The sequence below is a fragment of the Ailuropoda melanoleuca genome, chromosome 2 (assembly GCF_002007445.2).
Source record: "Ailuropoda melanoleuca isolate Jingjing chromosome 2, ASM200744v2, whole genome shotgun sequence".
Lineage (NCBI taxonomy): Eukaryota > Metazoa > Chordata > Mammalia > Carnivora > Ursidae > Ailuropoda > Ailuropoda melanoleuca.
In genome coordinates, this window is record NC_048219.1 from 154,551,789 (window position 1) to 154,573,668 (window position 21,880).

General features: G+C 38.8%; 1 protein-coding gene across 10 annotated transcripts in view; it reads left to right on the forward strand.

Moving 5' to 3' along the window:
• Nucleotides 1–17,288: 17,288 nt before the first annotated feature.
• Nucleotides 17,289–21,880, forward strand: part of GULP1 (GULP PTB domain containing engulfment adaptor 1) — a 260,185-nt gene continuing 255,593 nt past the window's right edge. For 2 of the 10 annotated variants that reach the window (XM_019799061.2, XM_034654835.1), the window contains exon 1: nt 17,292–17,761. The gene's annotated coding sequence lies outside the window, so the exon portion shown is untranslated. Of the gene's footprint in view, nt 17,762–17,791; nt 18,117–21,880 lie in introns of those variants that run through there. The other 8 variants (XM_034654831.1, XM_011224210.3, XM_034654837.1 and 5 more) reach the window with 7 other exon arrangements.

Genomic DNA, 21,880 nt, shown 5'->3' on the forward strand with positions numbered 1-21,880 from the left:
TCCCCTTTCTCCACATCCTCTCCAACATTTGTTGTTTCTTGCCTTGTCAATTTTTGCCATTCTAACTGGTGTAAGGTGGTATCTCAATGTGGTTTTGATTTGAATTTCTCTGATGGCTAATGATTTTGAACATTTTTTCATGTGTCTGTTAGCCATTTGTATGTCTTCATTGGAAAAGTGTCTGTTCAATTCTTCTGCCCATTTTTTTATTTGATTATTTGTTTCATGTGTATTGAGTTTGAGAAGTTCTTTGTAGATCTTGGATACTAGTCTTTTATCTGTAGTGTCNTCTTGGATACTAGTCTTTTATCTGTAGTGTCATTTGCAAATACCTTCTCCCATTCCATGGGCTGCCTCTTAGTTTTTTTGACTGTTTCTTTGGCTGTGCAGAAGTTTTTTATCTTGATGAAGTCCCACAAGTTCATTTTTTCTTTTGTTTCTCTTGCCTTTTGGAGATGTGTCATGAAAAAAGTTGCTGTGGCTGATGTCAAAGAGGTTACAGCCTATGTTCTCCTCTAGGATTTTGATGGATTCCTGTCTCATGTCGAGGTCTTTCATCCATTTGGAGTTTATCTTTCATAACTATGATCTTTATGCTGATCTTGACATAATATTTTACTACTAGAAAAGGTATAAATATGTGAAGCATCCAAACAGCATATGTCTGGACAATGCAAGTGATTTTCTATTTCTAGACAAAAACAGAGGAAAGGATGATAAGGCAGAAGAAGTTCAAGAAGGAAGGTCCTTGAATTCCTGTACCATCTTTACTGACTTTTTGCATCAGGATTCTTCTGGTATCAAGCAACAGAAACCCTAAACATAAGCTCAATATAAAAAGGAAATTTATTTTTTTTATGTCTCAGAAATATCCAGAGCTAGCATCAGAAAAAGAATCTGGATACTAGATCCAGGTGACATTTATTAAAAGCAGTATTTAGCAATCATAAAATTGCTAGAGATTTGGGGCACCTGGGTGGCTCAGTTGGTGGGGCATCTGCCTTCGGCTCAGGTCATGATCCTATGGTCCTGTGATGGAGCCCTGAGTTGGGCTCCCTGCTCCCTGTGGGGTCTGCTTCTCCCTCTGTCCGCCACTCCCCCTGCTTGTACTCTCTCTCTCTCTCAAATAAATAAATAAATAAAATCTTCAACAAAATTGCTGGAGATTTAGGGTGATGTGCTAAGATATTTGAGAAAATTGGTCAGCTGCCCCTATGGCTTCCAGTGACCACATAGGACTTGCAGACCATGAAGATACAATTGCCTTGGCAAGAGCACTGTCACTAGTGAGGAAACCAGGGAGCCTTGTGAAGCCATGCTCTCTAAATAGCCACCAGTCTGATTTCTTACATTATCCTTTGCTGTGTTTATACTCTTTGAGCCTATAAATATAAAATCTAACTTCTGAAAAAGGTGGAGTATTAATTGAAGTGCTCACTTTCACAATGTGTCAAAGCCAGTGCTCTATGGGATTAATTTATTTCTTAAGAAAATTTAGGGTGTCATTCCCAGAAGGACAGAATGTTAGGTAGGCAAAAAACACAAATCCACTCAAAGGCTAACTGCTTGATGTGTGTAGGATACTGTAAATACCTTAAGGATAGGAAAAATACCCCAAAACTTCCTAATTTTCTAGATCACTCAGAAGAAAGCTGAATTAGAATGCATAAAATTGATAAGATTTTATTAAGACCAACTAACTTGTTTCTTCCTTTCATACAGTATTTTTCCCTGAATCCCAAAGGACTTATTTTCTATTTTATAGATTTTATTACTGACATTTAGAGCCTAAAAATATGCTAAACAATTTAATTTGCAAAAGTCTTACCATCTTAATTCAGTTATACCCACTCAGAAGATAGGCTATGTTTTCTATTCTTTTCCATCTCCAGCCTCTACTACAGTCATTAATTAAATTAATCATATATTTATCAAATAGAGAATAATACTATGCATTAGGCAATGTGCTGCTAGATATACGAAGATGAATATGACAATATCCCTTACCACAGATTTCAAATTAACTGTTTTACACTATTGCTTACCACAAGTTCATCCTATAGGAAGAGTCAGATTCTAACAAATGAATACCCTGCAAACAAAGAAATACTCATTAGTGTATAAAAAATGAGATCACAGAGAATGAAATAAACGTTATCCTATTATAGATGAAGAAATTCTCAGGGCAACCTCACAGATGAGAAGATTGTCTAGACTTAACTCACAGATTCGAAGTTTATTAGGCTAAGTCATATAATATAAACTGGGTTTGCTTAAGAAACGAAGAAAAACAATTTATTTCGGTATGTATGTATGTATTGTGGGTCTGCTGATGAAAATTTCTTTTGGATTCTCTTTTTCTAGGAAAAAAAGTATTTTTCCTTAAATTTTGGAAGACTTTTTTATGGGTATAGGATTCTAGGTTGAGCTTTTTATTTTTTTTTTCTGGGCCTTATTAAAATGTAGGGGCGCCTGGGTGGCACAGCGGTTAAGCATCTGCCTTCGGCTCAGGGCGTGATCCCGGCGTTATGGGTTCGAGCCCCGCATCAGGCTTCTCTGCTATGAGCCTGCTTCTTCCTCTCCCACTCCCCCTGCTTGTGTTCCCTCTCTCGCTGGCTGTCTCTATCTCTGTCAAATAAATAAATAAAATCTTTTAAAAAAAAAAAATGTCATTCCATTTCATGCTGGTTTTCATAATTTCTGTTACAAAGTCATCTGTAAGTCTTTCCATTGTGCTTTTAAAGGTTATGTGCCTTCTTTTCTAATTAGTTTTAAGATTTGTCTTGGTATTTGGTTTTCATTAATGTTAATACAATTGTCTAAATGTGTTTTCTTTGCATTTATTATGAATTAGTTCAGCAAGCTTCTCAAATCAGTTTTAGAAAAGTATCAGCCATTATTGCTTCAAACATTGCCTTCTCACTCCTTTCCTAAAGTCCCAGTACTAGTAAGTAGTAGAGGTAGAATTTGATCACCACCAAGAAAAGATGACTTTGTTAACTATGTTTTTAACCTCTATGCTATAATATGTCTTTTAGCTAAAAATACAAGATGACCTTTTCTATTTCCAACTTTGTTCAAAAGAATCAATTTTGCAAGAATTTCCTCAAACAGCATTTTCTTTTCTTTTCTTTTTTAAGATTTATTTTTTATTTGACAGAGAGAATACACAAGCAGGTGGAGCAGCAGGCAGAGGGTGAGGGAGAAGCAGGCTCCCCACTGAGCAGGGAGTCCCCCGTGGGGCTCAATCCCAGAACCCTGGGATCATGACCTGAGCCGAAGGCAGATGCCCAACCGAGCCACCCAGGCACGCCATGAGAGGGCATTTCTAACAACGTTAGTTCTAATGGTTTGATTCAGGCTTATAATAGGCTCAGAATTTCTATCATATATTGTTTAAGAAAATGATTTTAAATCTACAACAATGGGGAAAGGTTTTTACTTATACCACAATTTAGGAAACATTATATAATAATATTAATAAAGAACAACTATTTACCCCAAGAAATATCATAACAAGAAGAAAATGAACAAATGCTATTAGAGTATTATTTGAGTTAACAAAGAATTTACTAATAATCTCTGTGTACTTTACACTAATACATCTACAAAAAATAAATTTATTTCCAAAATATTTTCAAATTTTCAGATATCCTCTAAGTAATAATATCATTTTTCTGAAGAATGTTACATATTGTTCATGTGTTTAGTCTTGCATTTCTTAATTTGGGATTAATATAACAGGAAAATTTATTGTCACGTTTAAAAAATGTGTTAAATTGAAGCCACAGGGAAACATATAGTAGGAGGAATGAAAACATGAGTTTAAATATTTTGATAATTGCAAGTATGTGTTTTCTTATCAAAACAAAATTGCAGTGTTTATTTTCATTTGGAAAAGAGTAAATTATCTTACATTATTATTGTAATTGTCTGAATTCCCATTAGCAGTCTCTAATGTTGATATCTACTTACCTATTTTATCGTACATACAGAGCTAGCATATATACCAATATGTTAGGTATTTAAAGTATAGATGGCCCTTGAAATAGTAAAATCTTTGTCAAATTATTTATGAAAACAGTTTGTAGCTTTATTTATTTATTCATTTGAGAGTGAGAGAAGGGTGGGGACGGGCAGAGGGAGAGGGAAAAAGAATCTCAAGCAGACTCCCTGCTGAATACAGAGCCTGATGTAGGGCTTGAGCTCATAGCCCTGAGTACATGACCTGAGCCGAAATCAAGAGTTGGATGCTTAACTCACTGAGCCACCCAGGTGCCCCAAAATTTGTAAGAAACTTTTGACCTGCACCTGGCTAATAGAAACTAATATTTTAAATGATACGAAATAAAGTATTCTGAAAAAGAAAACCCCACCATATACTTAACTAAACATTTAAACATTATTGGAAGTAGATGATGAGACAATATTGTTTCAGTTATTCATGTGAAAATTCAAGTATTGTGCTAACAGACACACACACAAAAATAGATTCCCTCATGATATACTTTGCTTGAAGAAGAAATTTTAAGTGTTAGTGTCAAAAAACACATTATGCTTTGCCTAAAGGCATTTAAGTAGTTTCTGATGTTTGGGCATTATGTAAATGATTTTTCTAAATATCTTTGGGGATTTTCATATATATTTTAATATCAAATTGGATTTCATGATGCCCACTAGGCAACAGAAGTTTTTAAGCTTATAAACTATATCCATTTTGTATTTTATTTCATTCTTCCATCACATAAAGTTGACATATACAAACACTTCCTCAAGTACGTGTGTGATTTTCTATATTTTCTCATGTTCCTTCTGTTTCCAGTGACTGTAAAATGTATTTGGAAATGATAAAGAATATTCTACATGCTAAGTTCTATGCTGTCCTGAATTTAATAAATCCGAAACCAAAAATACAGATTAAAACTTCTCTATCATTAGAGTTACATTCAAATAAAGTCCAGTGTAAATCAAGATAAATCTTTCTTACATCTTATAAAATATTAGTTTAAATGTCTTGAATAGGGCGCCTGAGTGGCTCAGTTGGTTAAGTGTCTGCCTTTGGCCCAGGTCATGATCCCAGGGTCCTAGGATCAAGTCCTGCATTGGGCTTCTTGCTCAGCAGGGAGCCTGCTTCTCCTTCTCCCTTTGCCCCTCTCCTGGCTTGTTCTCTCTCTCTTTCTGCCAAGTAAATAAATAAAATATTTTACAAAAATAAAAAATAAATAAATTTCCAGAATATCTTCATTTTAACCCTCCAGATTTACTCTCCATCTTTTTATCCTGCTCTGCTCCTTAGAAGACTGACATTTTGGGGCTGCATCCAGTTGCTCCATTGCCTTCAGCAGGGCAATGGGAAGCGCCAGCAGATGGGAATGTGGGAGGAAAGTGATACTGGGTCATTTATTCCTCCTGTTCTCTTCCTGCCCAGTTTCCATTTGGCTGTGCCCCTTTACTGAAGGTCACAACTTCTATTAGGCATCGTCTGCATATAGTTATCTTCTCTAGTTTCTAGTAACCATTCCCTTTCCTTCCTCTTACCTCTTTAGGTCTATGGGTAGTAATGGCTTCCCAAAGTATTCCCAAAGTATATGAGGGAAATCCTTTCTTTCTTCAAAGCTTCCTTCCTTTCTTTCTTCCTCCCTTCTGTTCTTTCTTCCTCCCTCCCTCCCTCCCTCCCTCCTTCTTTCTTTCTTTCTTTCTTTCTTTCTTTCTTTCTTTCTTTCTTTCTTTCTTCTTTCTTTCTTTCTTTCTCTTTTCTTTCTCAAGATTTTATTTTTAAGTAATCTCTCTACCCAATGTGGGACTTGAACTCACAACCCCAAGATCAAGAGCTGCATGCTCCATCGACTAAGCCAGCCAGGTGCCCCAAACGTAATTCTTTCTTAAACTCTGTCCACACCTTTATAGTCTGCTTATTAAACTTTTCTCAAATTGTCTGGTTTGAATGAGCTATTTGTTTCCTTCCAGGACTCTGACTAATACATACAGTTTCTCATAGAACTTTCTAAAATATTTATACAGGCTAATATTTTTGGTACTCATGGAATCTTTATGTAAACTCAAAGTCAACCCATTGCTAGTTTGTCATACAGCATGTAGTCTAAATTGCCATTAACTATGCATTTCTCTTTAATATCTCATCAGCTTCTATTGTATTATCTAGAGTCAATGTTGTTCAGTAATAACTAGAATGTTCCTTTACTGTTTACCTTCCCTCATGAGTTTCTTACTCTTATCCTTTTCTGAAATTCTTTCACTTGGCTTTATTCCAATGACTTCGAATTTTCTCAATAGCTGAGCTCAAATATGAACTTAAAATAATTAAAATAATAACTAAAATAATTAAAAGGTAACTTTAGGAATACAGATTAAATAGGTCCCTAGGATGTGAGGGTGATCTGGCTGTGACATTTGTCACCTCATTGATCGCTAGGGTTCATTTGGCTGATCTGGCTGGCTAGGCAAGTGTCCCCTTCCTCCCTCACTGCTCCCTCCTGAAGGGTGTCCCTTCCGAAGCTGTGCACTGGGTCCAAGAGAACGACCTTCCAGGATAGAGGAGAACCATTCTTCTGTCAAGGATATAGGAGTAACTGTGCTTCCTTGCTAGAACTTTTTTTTTTTTTTTTAAAGATTTTATTTATTTATTTGACAGAGAGAGAGACAGCCAGTGAGAGAAGGAACACAAGCAGGGGGAGTGGGAGAGGAAGAAGCAGGCTCCTAGGGGAGGAGCCTGACATGGGGCTCGATCCCAGAACGCCGAGATCATGCCCTGAGCCGAAGGCAGACGCTTAACGACTGCGCCACCCAGGCGCCCCTCCTTGCTAGAACTTCTAAACAAGCTCTTAAGGTCCATTTGTAGGAGATTGTAGGGTAGTCAAGCTTCCAAGACTCCAGACACATCCAAATGAGGTACTGCATGTGGCAGTCTGTGTTTCTAAAATCAATCAATCAATCAATCAATCAATCCCTGGAGGTACCAACATCATTTTAATTTCCTGCATACTATCAGAGATTTACTGAGATAAAGCAAAGCTGTAAGACCCTATAACAGGTACCTTTTCCCTGCAGGAATGCAATAAAGAATTACATCACTCTAAAATTTGTCATTTCTATACCCTCTTGTATTTAGCTGCTCAGATACCCAATAATATTAAGCTCGATATAAAGGGAACCCAAGTCCCTTAATTGATCTCCCTAATTCCAATTTCACACAGCTTCAATATCTTCTCTAAACGGTCACCAGAGTACAGTTTTTAAAACAAAATCATCTAATTCTAAGACTTCGATAGCTCCCATTACAAAGATTTACAAGATAAGTTCAGGACCCTCACTGAATACTCACCAACACACTAAGGTCTTTACACTGCTCCGTATTTATCTATTTCAAGCTTCTCAGCCTTTGAACATGACATTCTCTCTGCCAGAAATGCCTTTCTCCATCTTGCCTGCCTGTTGCACACACAATCACCCTCCAAAACTCAGCTCAAATTGTGACAATATGCCTGGTTTCTAAATTATTAGCACATCCTGCCCCCAACACTAAGGGCTATATTTTTATTTAAGTGCCTAACCTGCATTTATTTATTATCCTCTGCTGGGCTCTGAGTTCCTTAGGGCAAAGACTGTGCTTATTCATTGTCATTTCCCCAGCTCAGTGACTGGCATTAAAGGTACTCTGAATGGTGTATGAATGATGATGGGGCTCTCAGAGCAGGTCCGATCTCCATCATTCCTGCTCCCTAGCAGTATCCTTACTCTGGTTCTTTGAGCAGACGGCTTTTTAATATTCAAACTAAACTCAGTTAAAAGGTGAATTTAGGTGAGGCAGAAGAAATGCCCTGCCTTACAAAAGAATCCCAATTAATAACTGTAAAAATTGTGAGGGCAAGAGAAAAATCACTATTAGAGCATGACAGTATAATTGCTGCAGGCAAGATCTATCAGTGCAGTTTAAAAGGATTGGGCAGAAGTCTAGGGAAAATAGGATATGTGTATAGTCTCAAAGTACCTCTTTCCAAATATTTATAAATTACAAAAAGAAAAATAGTAGCTTTAAAGTGGGAAAACCTGGCAGACATCACCTAAACCAAATTAACATCACTCAGTAGGAACTCATGTCAGTATATGCCTCCAATATGATACAGTGAGGAAACTTTACCTCTGTGGTCTCTGTTCCAATACGTCATGACCCCAGTATAATCATGACAAAACAACAGACAAACTTGATTTGAGGGCCATTCTACAAAATATTCAACATTCACTCTTCAAAATAGTCAATCTTATGAAGGCTAAGGAAAGACCAAGGAACTTTCACAGATAAGAGGAGACAAAGGAGATATAAACGTTATGTGGAATTCTGGAACAGAAAAGATACATTGATAGAAAAAACTGACAATATCTGAATAAATTCTATAGATTAGTTGAGAGATAAAAATAAATACATAACTGGAAGTTGGTACCTTTTGACCCCTGGTTTAAACTTCTAGTTATAGGGGTGCCTGGATGGCTCAGTTGGTTAGGCATCTGTCTTCAGCTGGGGTCATGATCGGGGGGTGCTGGGATGGAGCCCTGCTCAGCCCAGAGTTTGCTTCTCCCTCTCCCTCTGCTCCTCCTCGTCCCTCCCCGTGCCACCCCCACCACCTTGTGCTCTCTTGCACACACAGTCTCTCTCAAATAAATAAAATCCTTAGAAGGAAAAATATATAAACTTCCAGTTATAAAATAAATAAGTACTTGGGATATAATGTGCAGTTTTATTGACTGTAGTTAATAACACTGTGTCGTATATGTGAAAGTTGCTGAGAGCATAGATCTTGAAAGTTGTGCCGTCACAAGTGAAAGAACTTAACACTACGTGTGGTGATGGCTGTTAATGAGACTTATTTCAGGGATCATTTATCATATATCATATGTCATATTTGTACATATCATTATGTTGCACACCTGAAACTAATATAATGTTGTATCTCAATTTTATATAAGCAAAAACATTTAAAAATAGATAAATAAAATCCTTTTTTCTCTTGGCAAAAAAATGCCAGAAATATATTTCACTTCTCCAAAGGAAAATCCAGACTTCTAGTTTGATATTTAGCCAAAGATATTGTTTTCCTTTTATTTTGGCCTGCATTGATTCAGTTTCAAGACAAGCCCTCATTAATATATCAAAAGTTTGAATAGTTTTACCCGTTTACTTGGACAACCATTATTTGTTTTAAAGTTATTTGACGCACTATGCTAAATAACTAATTTACTAACTCTAGTAATTTTGACAACTCTGTTTCAGAAGTAAGGAAATTTTTAATAAAGGAGGGGAATTTACTTGCCCAGGATTCCACAACTGATAAGTGGCAGAGCACAAATTTGAACCCGTTATTTTATGACTCCAAGTCCATGTTTTAAAACTCTATGCTGTGCTTCTCCCTTCAAAAATCAACAGTCCAAAACTCACATTTATAAAAAATATTTAAAACCGAATTCAGTAAATAAAAATTTAAGCCATGACAGCTTTCTCTAAACTTCTAAGAACTATCTATGCGATCACTCACTAACCCTTCATTAATTCTTCCCCCAAACTCATGGCACAGAACAATTTTTAATGAAAACAGTTTAATTTTATTAGATACTTTATTATATTCTTCACTTGTACACTGTATAGATTTTCAAACAGACATTGTATAGGTAGTGGTGTTCATTTAAAAGTCTTTAGCAATTTATTTTTATGTGGAAAATGGATGAGCTTTGCCTGGACTATCAGTGTATGTGAAAGATTTGTGTAATTTCGAAATTGCTTCTAGAGGGTTTCATTTTTGAAATTGAACAATGGGCTTATGCAGTCATACCCTTTGAAAACCAGCCAATTTCCACTGAACTGATAGCACTTTATCTGTGTGTATTCTCAGGTTGTCGGGTTAGAGAGTGTTGACGCAGAACCAACATGACAAGTCTCTGTTCTAGCAATTCCTGCCATAGATTGCCTTTTGCAGAAAAGCCACCATTAGAATTATTTTACCCATGTAATGAAAAAGAGACTCAGTAAGAAAAGTCTTTTGTTGTTAGATTGTGATAGGAACCAATGTCCCCTTTGCATTTTAAAGCATGATGACGTTTTCCCAAATCACATTATGTCAGACCCAAGAATATAGGTGCCTTGCTTTGCTTTGTTCTGCTTTTCTGTCAGTCTCTGTCATCAGGTCTGCGTAAATTCTGATACAGGATTTTGAAGGGAACTTAAGAAAATATTCTAGTGAAAGATGGCATAATCATAATTTTCAAATAAAGTTTTCTTTTGCCAGAAAATATTTTTTAGACAACCTAGAATGTATCATTTGTTTCCAATCTTATTGAGAAAAAAAAAACATTCTTCTATTTGCAATAAAATTCTGTTTATTTTTGTATTTTAAGTATGAGTCTTCAAGTGGGCAAAATATTTTCTGAACTCAGCAGTTTTTTTGTGCAAATAAAACTGCTTTGAGCAAACTCTCCAGGCCTGCAAACACTGGGGCAGGAGAGCACATCTCAGGAGACAACTCCTGGTCATTAGGCTACACCTTTCCATAAAGCACGTCCAAGGTTTGCTCTCTTGGTCATGACTGGGTTTCACCTAACACTCATTACAGTCTAGAGTGCTTATGAACTAGAACACTGGAAGTGGAAACATGATCTGGATTGAAGTCTGTGTTTTCCCTCATTTCTACTGTAAAGTAGGGCTGTTGCATTCTAAGTATTATTTGTATTCAGTGGTTCTTGTGTAATAGTGATTCTTTCACTCTTAGCAGTAACCAGGGAACCTAACAAGGGGCAGTGTAATGTGTTAGAGGGTAAAGATAGAACATGAATGGGTGCAGAAGTCTTTTTAGGTTGGAAATGCATCTTCTGTTTCAGGATCAGACGAAAAAATTTGAATAGAGAAGTGATTCAAGTAAATGGATATATATATTTAAAGTAATTCTAACAGAAAATTGTTGGGGTCAAAAGTAGGAAACAAAAAGGTGATGAGGAAATTTAACAGAATGTTTCCAAAGTTCATGTGGGAAAATAAACTTGATTAAATACTGATAAAATTTTTAAAGGGAAAATAATGAAGAAGAACTTGCCTAACAGACATTTTGTAACAATTATAGGCTGCGGTAATTATCCTGATTTATTGCAGGAATATACCAAGAGGTGAAAGGGAAAGGGCTGCTACTAGCCTATATGGTGTCTTTGTGTCAATTAAAGAAGCCCCCTGCTGCCTTCCAAGGAAGCTGTGCAGGTGCTTGGTTAGAACCTGAGGATGTCTCTGTAGTTAGAAAAGACGCCCCTTTCCTAGGCTCATGGGCTGCACGGGCTTGGTTGGCATAGGAGCTTGGCTTTCTTTCAGTCTGCTCTGTGCCTTTTGGGCTCTTATTGCATTGTGCATACTGTTTGATTACACCTGGAAGTTCTTCATGAACAGACACTGTTTCATATTTCAATTAATATATGATAAGGATTACTTCTAAAATCACTGGAGAAAGAATGACTCAATCACCTAGGTGATTATCCTGGGGTGGGGGTGGGGGAGAACAAAAGCCTTATCTTAGAGTTCACATGAAACTAAATTGGGGGGGGGGAAAGTAAAAAATAAAACTACAAAACACTAGAAGAAAATTAGGTGATTAGTTTGGGTGGAAGGTCTTTATAAGCATTACCAAAAAAACCCCCAGAAATCATACAAGACATTTAAAGAAAGTCTATATAGTCCAAAGGAATCAACAAAATGATTTAATTTTTTAAATTAAGTTAAAGGAAACACCTTATTTTTTGCTAGAGATTAATACATATATTAAAGAACACTTAAAAATCTATAAGAAAAAGAAAAATATACAAATCCACCCGGAAAAGAGAAAAATGAATAAAATATACAAACAGCCAGTTCATAAAAGAAAATACAGATGCTCGGGCGCCTGGGTGGCACAGCGGATAAGCATCTGCCTTTGGCTCAGGGCATGGTCCCGGCGTTGTGGGATCGAGCCCCACATCAGGCTCCTCCGCTATGAGCCTGCTTCTTCCTCTCCCACTCCCCCTGCTTGTGTTCCCTCTCTCGCTGGCTGTCTCTATCTCTGTCAAATAAATAAATAAAATATTTAAAAAAAAAAAAAGAAAATACAGATGCTTACTAACTCTATGGAAACATTTTCAGCTTTATTAACAGTGAAAGTTAAACAATAAAACAATAAGAATTTAAACAATAGTTGAGCTAAATTTTCACTTAGATTGTTTGAAAACTTAAAGGTGTTTGGAGAAAAAAGTAACAACCAAGATGGGGTAGTTTACACAGTAGAATTTAGATACATTAAAAAGCATAAAAAATAAGTATTTTGCAAGAAACATATAAAATTTTTAAAAGATACATATTAAAGCACATTAGAACGAATGCTGATGTTGGGTTAGGGAATGGGAGAAAATGGAGATAAAAGCTCCTCATGAAATGAAATCAAGAGGGGACTGTGGGAACTTGCAGGATGATGATGTATCAAGAACACTGAGAAGCATGCTTCACACAGCCACCGGTACCTGTTTCCTTACTAACTAGGTAGCACAGGTAATCAAGAAAATACAAGTGCTGCATGCTGAAGAAATGGCACTCACTTACATACTGCTCCTAAGAGTGTACATTTTTATTAACTTTTCAGAATTCGCTTGGCAGTATGAATTCCACCTATGAGGAGTGGCCAAGTGAGGTGAACATCTGCACCAAGACTGAGACAGCGGGATTGCAGTGGCCCAGAGAGGGGTCAGGAAGCCTAAGTGCGGTGAAGAGGGTGACCTCGTGGAGGAGCAGCCTCGTGTAACAAGTTGGAGCCCAGCAAGATGCAGAAGAAATCACACAGGAGGCAGCCTGGCCATGTGCTGGAGTCCTAGGGGTCTGAGGATAGAGGAGTCTGTCTTGAGTTGTTGCCCCTAGCAAGATGGTGAAGATATTCCTGAGGAGACGTGGCCTGGCCACACAGGGGAAGGACTGTGACAGCCCCGGGAAATTGGTTATAGACCAGGACACTGACTAAATAAGAAAATATAACTAGATTTTCACTGGAGGAGAAGGGAGTTGCAAGTACGAAATTTGGAATTAGAGGTAAGGGTATGAGCTCAAGATTTTCAAAATGAAAGATACAGAGGGAGAGGCAAAAAAATGTATACATGTATACATGTATTCCCTGGTTTTGGCTACTGAAAGGGACTAAGTAAAGCAAAAAGCCTAATAGTAATGACACAGCACCTGGAGCTCAGATTGTAAATACCATCCTTCAGTGAAGGGGACTGGTTTCTTTGGAGCAATGGCTGATTCCAGAGCTGGGCTGGGAAAACATAAAGTGAGACTTTTTGTGCTCCTAAGTGAGGAAGTGCTCCTGGATGACGGAAACATGGCCATGGGTCACACAAGTCAGCTTGAAAGGACTCACTGGCCAAATCTGACAATTTGAATCTCAAAATAAACCATGAAAATAACAGATTATAATCATTTGAATAAAATAGCAAACAATGACCTATACTAACATAAATAAATGAATGAATGAATTGAAAGTTTGATGAGGAATGAAATAGTTACATAATTTCAAAGTATCTCTTCAGAAAATATCTACCAATTATGAAGGGAAAGAGACGATTGTTATAGAGGAGATGCCTGACAGGGCCCATCAGCTTAAGTGAGGATAATCCATAATGGGACCCATCAAAATTGGATGCAATATGATAGAACTATAAAATAGAACAAAGTATTACACTTCATGTTTTACCCAAGGGTTCATAACCTGAGTCTAACATAAATATACATCCAGATGACCATAGTTTGATTATAATGGCAAAAAAATATTTTAATAAACACAGGTGGGGGACAAACCTATGATATATTGTTAAATTATTACTAAATGGTAAGTATGTACCATTTACTTTCCTGTGAGAAAAAGAAAAGAAGTGGCTATAGGTACTATAGGCTATAGGTAATGCCTTAATTTCCTTGCTAAAATATTTTTCCTGGGTCTTTACTCATTTGCTCTTGGAGCGGTATTGCAAGGTATTTGAGAAATACATTTAGGAATAAACTTGGAAAGAATTACTGGGTGTGCAGGGTTCAGCTACACCCTTATCTCTCTCTCTCTCTCTGTATCTCTGCCTTTGCCTTCGTATCTTTCCCTTAATCTCTTTCTTTCTCTCTCTCATAGATCTCAGGAAACGGAATTTAACTCCTTTTTCAAAGACATCTCCTTCTCAATAGGGAGACCAAGAACCATGTGACTGAAACTACTATTTTGATCGCTCATTTTTAGATCTACCAATTCAAAGAAAGTCTCTGTCAACAATACAGGCAATATTTTTGCTTCCATTTTAAACTTTTGTTTTATTTCTCAATTTTTCCCAGCCCGGGAGTTGAGAAGGGATGTTATTTATTGCAGAGTCTCTCAGGGACCTCAATAATACTTGGAGGGCACAGAGCTAATGTTAGCAACGGGTACTCTTGGTGGTGAAATATTTCTTTTTTGTATTGGCCTTATTATTATTATTATTTTTATTTTTTGCAATGAGTTTCATATTCTTAATCAAGAGGACAAAAACAGAATAAGAGATAAGAGGATGGAAATGAGAAAGTAAATGTAACACATTAATTTTGGAACCCAGATCCCCTGAGAACTCAATGAATAAAATTTGGCTGCTGTTTCACATAACAAAAAGATATATGCTCCCTTTTCAATTCACACAACCAAGATTTTGAATTACATCTTGGTTTTTATTTTCTTTGAAAAAAATTGTCAGATACTCTAAATGATGGGTTTGCAGTAATATAGAGCTAAACAACCAGCATGTTTTTGTGTATTTTTAAAAAATATTTATTAATTTTAGAGAAAGAGAGAAGAGCACAATGGGGGGGAGGGGCAGCAGGAGAGGGAGAGAGAATCTGAAGTAGACTCCATGTTGAGTGCGGAGCTGACACGGGACTTGATCTCAGGACACTGAGATCACGACCTGAGCAAAAACCAAGACTTGGATGCTTAACTGACTGTGCCACCCAGGCACCCCGTTTTTTGTGTATTTTTGTAATAATCAACAATAAAATTGTTATTCTCAACATAAAAAAAAAAGTCTTTTTTTTTTTTTTTTTTCCTTGTCAAGGTTCTTTCAGCTCAATAAGAGAAACTTCAGACTGGCTTGAGCCAAGAAAGTAATTTAAAAAATTTTGTAAAGGTGCTAAATCTCTATGCACAGTGATTAATGTGAAGAATTTTCAGATAGAAATCTGAGTATTTGCAATGGGTAGAATTAGGCATATTGTAATGATAGTGTCCTGCCTGGGCCTCGGAAGTCCTCCATAGAATTGCTTTTCTTTAACAGATCTGATTTAAAATCTTGTTCTATTTGGTTGTAGTGTTTTTCCCCACTCAGAAGAGAATATAGAGTCTTATCTCTGAGAGTTGTGTAAAAGTCCACATGACTTTTGATATTGACTAAGATGAGAAAGGGTTTGGAAAACTTCTCTTTAGAGCCATCAGGAGCAAATGACTAAGAAGTACATATTATGAGATTTTTCATTAATTCATAGAATAGTGCTTGTAATATTTGATCTCTGCAGTCTGATTTGTTCCTATGCCCTGCACTTGTTCAAGTGTAGCTGTAATATATTGAAGGCTGATCTAGTGCTCCTCCAAACAGGGGCAGCGAATTCTAATGGTTTGTATTCTTGTATTCTTGTGAATCTAGAGTTCTCAATCAGAGTTTTATAATACTGTGTTAAGAGAAAAGATCGTATATTTATAATGATATGATATAAGTATGGATTTGGATAGGTAGTCAAACTACTTATTCCTAAATCCTGGGCTAGCATTTGATTTATTTTCATAATATTTATTGTTTATAGTAGTTATAAATTAATTGTTTACTTACAATTATTTAGAAATAATTTAAATTAATTGTGTAAGGTTATTTACAGAAAAAGCAATTAGCATTGTCCTTAGACTGTTTTTAATAAAATTATTTTACTGTGTGCTTGACTGTTGTGATAAAAGGGAAAACATAGTTAAAAGAGGACCCCGACCAAGTATGAGGAGGCCTGATTTTTGGTCCTAGCTATAGCACTTCCTAATCATGAGATTTGGGGTAAGTCAATTAAGATTCTAGGACTTTAGTTACCTTGTATTTAAAACGAGAGAGTCTGACACCAGCTAGGTGATCCCTAAATTTAGTATCCATTTCAAAAACTGCAAGCTATATCTTTTTTAATGGAAAAAGCATTGGGAAGAAGAAAACTGATTCAGTTAACAAGGTCTTTGGGGGAAATTTCCAGTACCATCTTTTCCTAATTATAGTTAAATATAGTGGGATGTAAGAACCAAATATTTATTGAGTGCCTTCTCTGTGCCTGACACTACTCTATTTTAACTCCTGTAAATATGACCGTGACTCTGTGAGTTTAATTATATAATTCCTTTTGGCAGTTGTAATTGTGTTGAGTGTCCTAGGGCACAGAATGAGTAAGTATGGAGTCTGGAAGGGAATCTGGCTTGTCTGGTCCTAAGCTCTGGATTCCACTGTAACACATATGTATTTGTTAGCCTTACAAAATGCTTTATTTTTCTTTATCCATCTATTTTCACATTCAAATGAAAATCTAGCAAACTAAATTCTGAGCAGCGTTTGGAAAAATGTTAAGGTCCTCACATCCTTTAAGAATTGTTTATATGAGGATTTAGATGAGGATATATATGTTATATGAGGATACTCCCCCTCCTTATCCTTCCTCCCACACAAAAGGTTTACCAGTGTCAGTAAGAATGGTTTGTTGTGTTTTCCCTCAAACCCTATACATAAGTTCTGAATTCTGATGTGCACATATGAATGAAGCGAGTTAGCATGATCTGGTGGTTGAAGCAGTCTTCTTTCTTTTTCTTTTATAAGGCATAGTAAAGCGCGGAGATTCAGACAGAGTTAAAAAATTAGGAAAAATGAAAAATGTCTGTGCAGGTACGGTCAGGACAGCAGCAACAACTGTGTCAACGCTTTGCTGATAAAGATTGTAAGGAAAGCACGTTCTACGTGTGTGTGTGTGCGCGCGCGCTTCTTTTTTCTTATTAAGCCTCAAAGGTGTTTTAAAATTGTGTTAGGAAACACAGATTAGGGAAGGCAAACAGTCCCCATCTCAGCTTTAGGGAGGAGGTTCAAAAGGAAACTTGGCGGGGGACGAGGCTGGGGGTGGGGGAACTGTTATTGCTTCTGTCCCAGTTAAGCACGGGGTAAGGTAAGGCCTCTCCTCCTACAGTCGGGCTTCTGTCACGTTTCACTTTCTCCCTTGGGTCCCGCCTGCAAACGCCTGACAGCCCAGTGGGCCCATAGGAAACGACCATCAGAGCCTGAAGCAAGTCAGAGAGCTCGAACACAGGCGTCCCGTTTGGAAGTGTCCAAGGAGACAGAAGTGCGCCAGCCGGAGTCTGAGCGTTCCCTTCTGGCCGAGAGGGGGAGCCCCACGTTCCCAGCCGGGAGCGACCCTGAGTCCCGAGCCTCGAGCCCCAGTCGCCGCCAGTTTTAGCTTCAGCCGGTTAGGAAGAGGAGGGAGGGGGCAGAGAGCGCGAAGAGGGAGGGGACCCGGGCCGAAGGGTCCTGAGTCCCGCACCGTGCTGACGTCGAAAAACTTTCCCTCTCGGCCGCAGAAACGGCGCCCCGGCCGTGTAGGAGCGGAGACCGCCCGGCTCCGAGGACGCGGCAGTTCTCCACGCCCCTGCCCGAAGCCTGACCGACTGCACTGGTCCGTAAGGTACGGAGAGACCGCGATTTATCTGGGGTCTTCCCCGGCTGCAAGCCCAGCCTCCCCGTCAGATAGCGTGCAGTCTCTCTTAAGCTGACATCCCGAGAGGAGGCGGGCGGTGGTCAGCACCCGCCGCGGGTGCCTGGGGAGGAGGTCGCGCGCGGGGCTGCGCGTTGTCGCTGCCGCCGGCGGGCAGGTTGCAAAAATTAGGGCAGTGAAAGGCGCTGGGAATCTTACAGCCTGAAAGGAGGTGAAGACCTGTTGACGACTGCCATGGCAGTGCTAGAGGGATGACGGGGGAGCCTAACGAGGTCGGGGACGCATCGGGCTCGCGGCTCCCGGATCCTCTTCCTAGCCCTTTGTGGTAACTTTGGGCCGGGTGGCCAGGGCCGGTGGGCAGGAGCTGGCGGGGGGGCGGGGGGGCGCGAGTGGATCAGCACCGCTGAGGGCGCGCGAACCCGACGGGACTGAGCCGGCAAGTCATCGCCGGGTCACAACGAGGCGACCCAGGAGCGAAACTTCTTGCAGCGTAACCTCCCTTTTGTTGGTTCCAGGAGAGAGAGTGGGCATGGGGGCGGGGAGGCGCGAAGCTCCTAGGCCGGCTCAGGATTCTTTAAAGCCGGGGCTGGGAGGGCCGCGGCTCAGGGGAGGCTCCCGCACCGTTAACCTTTGGCTGGGTGGGTCAAGTAGTTCCTTGTGGCGGGAGCTGCGTTAAGAGGGGAGTACGGCGCGGCGTGGTGATGAGACCGTGGGCTCTCGATCCCGCTGCCAGGCTCGCTCGCCCGGGTCCACCTCCCCGTGGGCTGGCTCACTACACCGAGCAGAACCCAACGCAATCTGATCTTCCCTGTGGCTCCTGGGGTGCCGCGCCGACTTCCCTGTGTGCGGGAGGGAACTCTGGGCAGGCTGGTTTTCTTGGAATGTGTTTACGATGTTGAATGGGACTTGAACAGGAAGCCGGACGCTGCAGTTGGAACTAGCGTGTCGGGGTAGAGTAAGGAAGGCGTAGCTGGTGTTGGACTTGGAGAGTCCGCTTAGCATTTGGGCAAACCCCTCATAGGTGCAGGATGTCAGTCAGGGTCCCTCTTTCTGGGTCCCAACAGTTTTTCTCAATTGAGCTCGCTTTACTTTCACGTGCAATCAGGCATTTTACATGTACTATTTCAGTCTGCAAGTTTGATGAAGTATAATGCAATCCATTAGGAAGTATTTAATTGAGTTCACTTTCGGACCTGCTTTTTAGAAAAGCAATGTTGTAGCAACACAAGAATAAAAATTTCTGGGGAGTGTTCTGGTCATGGTTGCGCTTGTTAATTTCTAGGAGTGGTAGGAGACCACAATACTGACGATTTTGTGTCTGTGATACCAAATGGATAATAAAGTGCTAAAGGAGGGCGGTAATGAGAGTGAATGTTCGGGGGTTGGAAAGTCTGAGAGGACTTGGAATATTTTCAGATTTGCAAATCTCCCCCTTTCTCTGCCAGTCTTTCCCCTTCTTCCCCCACATAAACAAGTAGCCTTGCTAGAAAACCCACCAATTGGGAGAGTGCAGTCGCTGGCGACTCCAAGCCTTGCTGGAAACAGCAGACAGGCTAAGGTACTGCCCCATTGCATAATTAAAAGGTCTCCTTGAGCTGTCCAGGAGTGTTTTCCAAGTTTTTACGACTGACAAGGAAAGAAGAGAGGAACCTGGCCGGCAGCCAAACCAGACTGGGCTCAGTAGCCAGGCATGAAAGAGACTGGGGAACTTGCAGGGGATAATTGGAAAGGAGCTGTTGGGTACTTGGGTTTAAACAAGGGGTTTCTTTTGCAATGAGAATTTTTAGGTGACTAAGATCAGTCTTCTTGGCAAAAAAAACAAACTAAGCACAGAGTGCAGTCGGATGTGATAAAGGAGAGTGAAAGAAGTGGTCCAGGAGGAAAGTCTGACCCTCAGCCAGTGTTGCAGTGGAATTGCTGGGGGCCTGCTGCTGCTTGTGCTGGCCGTAGTTGTTCATGTTCACATTTGGTTGCCATTTGTCTTCTCAGCTTGGACTAGGCTTGCTGCAACTTCAGTCCCTTGACCTTCTTTGTTTTCAGAGCCAGTAAGAATCGAAGACTTGGGCTTTGAGCAGATGGTTTTCCACCTAAATTGAATAATTCAATTAGCTATTCTCAAATGGCACAGATTTGGGTCATGGAGTTAAAGTGGAAAACGCGTTTAGCATGTCTTTCTTGTATTTGTCCGAAGTGACCCCCATAAGGAGATCTTGCCCTTTCTCCTGAAGGAGTAGAAGTTGGGGTGATCTCACTATTTCCCACAGTATTTACCCAATTCTTAAAGCCCTGCTGCTTCCAAGTTCCAGATGAGCCAGAAACTCAGAGCCTTGTCTGCAATTCAAACCCTTCTTTTATGTGTTAAATTTGTGTCCCCATCCCTCCTTCCTTCCCTACTTTTCTCTCCTTCCTTTTCAGGGAAGTTGGTTTACTGTTGTGAGTTTGGGGGTCGAATGGTACTAACCGCTAATATGGATTGTATTTACACTGGATTGGTGAGTTTGAGATTGTGAATATCAGTATGCCCTCTGAGGCTGACTTTATGAATCACCCTTGGCAAAGTGTTTTCCCTATGATTTCAGTTTTTCCACTTGCAAAGTAAAGAAACTTTTCTTTACATAATTGCAAGTTTACTGTGAGCATTAAAGAGATGAAATTATGTTAATAGGTTTTTAGAAATATAAAGGTCATAGAGTTTCTTACTCAGTTGATTCAATTGAGATTATAGGGGTAAAATAGTAATATTTATATCTAGTATACACGTTATAGTGACATTATCTGTATTTAATACAAAACAGTCACTGCTTTTGCATGTGAACCATAGCTTTAGTTTAATCAAATTTTAGTCTTTCAGAATATTGGGTGAGATTTTGTTATGGTTAAAGCTGAGTCATTCTTTCAGAAAAATACAATCAGCAAATTAATTTATTCTTCTTTTGGTTTATATTTACAGTCAGACCAGTTATTTTTTAAGTCCAGCTCAATTTTGCCTTTATGAGAAGTTACCAAATATATTTGCAGAATTTGGCTCCCTTCTCGGAAATAACACTTGAGGGACTAAAATTACATTTATGGTGTACAAACAAACTTTCTTTTCCCAAAGGCCACAACAGTTTCCTTTTAAGAGTTTGGAGGGTAGATTTAGGGGCCTTTCATTAATTGATTCAACCAATATTTGTGGCATATTTTTTATGTCTAAGGAAACAGCACTTGGATTCAGATCCTAGCTCTGAACTTAGCACTGCGATTTTGTTCATGTTACTTTACTTTTTACCAACGTTTTACTGACATATAGTTTATTGTCCACTTGCAAGCAGTGTATAATGTATGAACTTGTTTCACACATGATAATTGGGAATATTTCACTTTTAGTTTGACATGTCAATTAGCAAAATAAACTACCCATTTTTATAAATTGATGTACTGTATTGTATGCATGGATGTTTATTTTTCAGATGAACTGGTCAATGTATTAGAGAAAGAAAATAATAAGTATGGCTAAGTTGTTTAAATAAAATCTTTGGTAAAATACTTGATCGTAATTTATTTAAAAAATTTTTTTAGAGATCTTATTTATTTATTTTATTTGAGAGAGAGCACGGGCAGGTGTGCATATATTGGGGGGAGGGGCAGTGGGAGAGGGAGAGAGAAAGAATCTTAAGCAGACTCCACACTGAACATGAAGCTCAGTCTCACAACCCTGAGATCATGACCTGAGCCAAAACCAAGAGTCTGAGGCTTAACTGAATGAGTCACCCAGGCGCCCCATTAGACTATCTTACTAATAGTGAATGTATAAAAAGTAGGAGTATATGGGTGATAATAGTTGAATTTATGGTTATATTTACAAAATGGGCACTTTTTTTTATTAACCAAAGAACAAGTGAATGTTCAAGGATATATTAGGGTAGTAATTTTAGTGTAGAATATCCAGTTTTGATTTTGAATTTAAATTAAAAATCTTGAAAATCTTGAATCTCTATTGCTGAATATTAGATAATTTTTCACTTAGCAGAGCATTTTGTTTGTGAATCATCCTGTAAAATTGCAGTTTGTTTTCTAAAACCTCTAATGGACCAAAAAAAAGTTATT